This window comes from Tupaia chinensis, unplaced genomic scaffold (genome assembly GCF_000334495.1).
Source record: "Tupaia chinensis unplaced genomic scaffold, TupChi_1.0 Scaffold143886_1, whole genome shotgun sequence".
NCBI lineage: Eukaryota > Metazoa > Chordata > Mammalia > Scandentia > Tupaiidae > Tupaia > Tupaia belangeri.
Genome location: NW_006203737.1, coordinates 1,530,351 through 1,534,647, shown reverse-complemented (window position 1 = coordinate 1,534,647; position 4,297 = coordinate 1,530,351).

Genomic DNA, 4,297 nt, shown 5'->3' with positions numbered 1-4,297 from the left:
GAAATTGGCAAGGTGACCTTAAAATTCAAAGAGAGATGCAAGTGACCCAAAATCACCAAAACAAACTTGAGAAAGAAGAAGCCCATTAGAGGACTCACTTTTCCAGACTTCAGAACATACTACAAAGGTATAGCAGTCAAAAATGTTTGGTGCGGGACCAGCAGTTAGGGTAATGGCTATGTCACTGGACTCCCATGTAGTCGACCGCGGTTCGCGTCCTGGGCCCGGTGGCTTAAAACTCACACGGGGCCGTGTGCGTGTGTGCCCAAGATCCCAAGAGGAGAATGGAGGAGAAGGGATTGAGGCGTGGCCATCCCCCCCGGGGGGTGATTTCTTGCTTTCTGTCTCTCTGTCTCTCTCTGTCTGTCTGGCGAGTGCACATGCCCTATAGCAAAAGCCTCTCCAAAAAAAAAAAAAAAATGTCTGGTGCTAGCATAAGGATTGGAATATGGGGAGTCTTTGAAAAGTTCATGGAAAATGTGTATTAGTAAAAAACTAAGGACCAACCTATGATCTAGCGGTTATGTGAGCTGGATCTCACATGACCGACCAAGCACTTCCAGTCCTGGACTCAGTGGTTTGAAAAACACACTGGATGCATGTGTGCATATGCCCAAAATCCCCAAAAGAGGGAAAGATAGAGGAGAAGGGATTGTGGCATGACCACACCCCCTCGAAGGTGTTTCCTCATTTTCTCTTTCTGTCTTTGGTATGCACTCATGCTGGCAATTTTTTTTTTCTTAATGCATAGATCTCAAAATTCTTTGTAATACAATAATCTAATTCTTTTTTAAAAATAATTATTTTATTTACCTTTATTTATTTGTATTTATTTATTTTAATTTGACCAGAGAAAGACAAAGTGAGAGAGAGAGAGAGAAGGAAAGTGAGAAAGCAAGCTGCCAGGTCCGGGACTGGAACCATGGTCAGCTATGTAGTAGTTCAGCACCCTTAACCACCATGCCACCTGCTGGTCCCGATAATCTCATTCTTTAATTTCATTTTTCTATGAACCTTTTAAAGTTTCCTCATATATATCAATAGATTATAGAGTTCAGAATCCAGAATAAATGAAATCTGACATTTATTTTCAATGAATTGTTGGTAGGGGTGACAAGATTACTCAATTTGAGAGTGTTTTCACTAGAATTGCACATCAACATGCAACATGCAAATAAATTAAATTGGTTCCCAACTTTATACTGTACACAAAAATTAACATGAAATGGTAATAAAAATGGAACTATAAAATTGAAGACCTTATGTAAAAGCTAAAACTATAAAATTCTCATTAAATAACAGCCATAAATCTTTATGACATTGATTTAGGCAATTTCTCAGAAATTTTCTTTCTGTTTTAAGTGGCATTATCAATAAATGGAAAAGACAACCAAAAAATGGGATAAAATATTTTATATACATATATATTTATACATGCATATATATTATAACTTGTTTTATAAAAGTTATTTATATATTTTGAAAAACATAAAAATATAAATGGAAAAATATAATTAACTCAAATTAAAAATGGACAAAAAATTTGAACTGCAAAGAAGATATAAGTGGCTAATAAGCACATGAAAAAATGTTCACATTACTATTCATTAAGGAATTACAAACTAAAACCACAAAGAGATACCACTTCATACCCAGTAGGGTAATTATAAGAAGGCAAGTATTAGAGAACATGTGGAAAAAAATGGAATCATTCTACATTGGTAATGGAGATGTAGAATGATGCAGCTGCTTTAGAAAACAATTGGGCAGTTCTTCAATAAGTTATCATAGCTTGCTAAACACAAAAGAGAATAGCCCAAAACTCATTAATGTCCATTGCAGCCTTATCCTTTTTTTTTTTTAACCAAAAGTTTCTTTAGTTTTAACTTTTACTTATTTATAAGGTAAAATTTGCAGAATTTTTTTTCAACAGAGAACTTTACATTCTCTTGTCTGTTACAGTGTACAACATGGTTTTATCCCAGCATGAATACAGTGCATAGTAGTCAAATATATTACCATATACAAATACATTACCATATACATTAGCATAATTCAAAATGGCCAGAAGTTAAAACAACCTAAATGTCCATTAACTGATTAGTACATTAGTAAAATGTAATGTATCCACACAATGGAATATTATTCAGTTATTAAAAAAGAATGCAACGTTTATACTTGCTACAACACTAATGACTCTTGAAAACATTATGCTAAATGTAACACTTCAAGTTGATTATTGGTTTCCAGAGTCTGGGAGGAAGGATGAATAGGAATGACTGCTAATGGGTACAGGGTTTATTTATTGAATGATTAAATTTTTCTGGAATTAGTAGTGGTGGTGATAGAACATCTTTGTTAATTTACTAAAAGTCACCATATTGTACAATTTAAAAGAGTTCAATTTTTTAGTGTGCAAATTATGTCTCAATAAAATTCCTGTGAAAGAAGACTTTTTAAGGAAATGATCTTAGAAAATGAAAAGTTAAAAAATAAATATAATAATATTACCTTAAAGTGAGATAAATTCATAGTAAACAGAATAATAAATATTAACTTTGACCTTATAGAAATTTTCAATAACAGACTTAACAGTACAATAGAAACTATAAAATTTGAGGGTAAAGAAAAACATAGTGGGAGCTATTTGGTACCAAGAACTGTGCATAAATTTCTTGGACTTATACCAAATGTATGATTGATAAAAAATAAAGTTGATAAATTGAACTTTATGAAAATTCAGAATTTTTTCTCTTCAGAACATGTGAAAAGGAAAAAACAAAGCTACAGATTGGAAAAAAATTGTACATAACCAACAAAAAACTAGTATTTAGAATATTTAAAATTTCTCAACACTCAACAGTTAAAAAAAAATCCAATCCAAGAATTGGTAAAAGACATAGAGACATTTTTTTGAGAATACACACATGGGGCAACCACCAGATGGCATAATGGTTATGTTATTGGACTCCCACATGGCCAACTACAGTTCAAGTCCCCAACCCAGAAGTTTGACTCATGCCAGGAAGATGCCCATGCATGCCCAAAACCCCAAGAGGAGAATGAAGGAGAAGGGATTGCGGTGTGGCCATCCCTCCTGGGGGGTGTGATTTTTCGCATTCTCTCTCTCTCTCTACAGTGAGCCATGCAGCCTGTAGCAAAAATCACTTTAAAAGAAATGCACAGAAAATAAGCATGTGAACATCATTATTATCATTGGGAACATGTAGATTGAGACCACAGTGAGATGTCACTATACACTGTAACAATGACTAAAATAAAAATAGTGACAACACCAACTGCTGTTGAGGATGTAAAGAATAAGAATGTAAAACAGTACAGATATAGAAAATCGTTTGGCAGTTTCTTAAAAACCAAAGCATGCAACTACCATATGACCCAGCACATGTACTCCTGGGCATTTGTCCCAGAGAAATGAAAACTTATGTTCACACAGAAATCTGTATGTAAATATTTATAGGTGCTTTATGCACAATAGCCCAAAAACTGGAAATAATCCAGATGTCCTGCAATGTGAGAATGAATAAACAAACTGTTTTACATCCATACCTTGGAATACTACAGAACAATAAAAATGAAGGAACTTTTGATATAGTGAATGTCCTGGATGAATCTCCGAAGAATTATACTGAGTAAAATAAAAAGAGAGCGAGGGAGAGAAAGCCAATCTCAAAACATTTCTCGCCATGTGATTAAATTTTTATAACATTCTTGAAATGACAAAATTACAAAAGTGTCGAACAGATTAGTCTTTGTCAAGTTTAAAGAGGAGGTAGGGATAGGAGAGGAGTGGGACTAGCTATAAAACTGCAATGAGAGGGATGCTGTGGTGATGGAAAGGTCCTGTATTATTTGCCTTTATGGTAGAGCTCACATGTATGAGAGAGAGACAGGGAAAAGGAGGAAAAGAGAGAGACTGTGCAGCCCTCATGTAGCCTGGTCATGCTACAATTCTTTTTTTCCCTCAATTCTCCATCCTGACATGAATCTGGATAAGTGTGTACATGCTCAGCATGTTTTTCACACTGTCAAGGCCTGGACTTGAACCCTGGTAGGCTTTCTGGGATCCTCCTTTGTGCAGTATCAAAATGTTGTGCTATAGGGCAGGTACTGTTCTGCATCTTAGTTGTATTAATGCCAATATTTTGGTTGTGATATACTGCAGCTTTCTAGGATAATTATTAGTGGAAGAAACTGGGTAAAGAATACACAGGATTTTGGGACCAGCAGTTAGCGTAATGGCTATGTCGCTGGACTCCCACGTAGTCGACTGCGG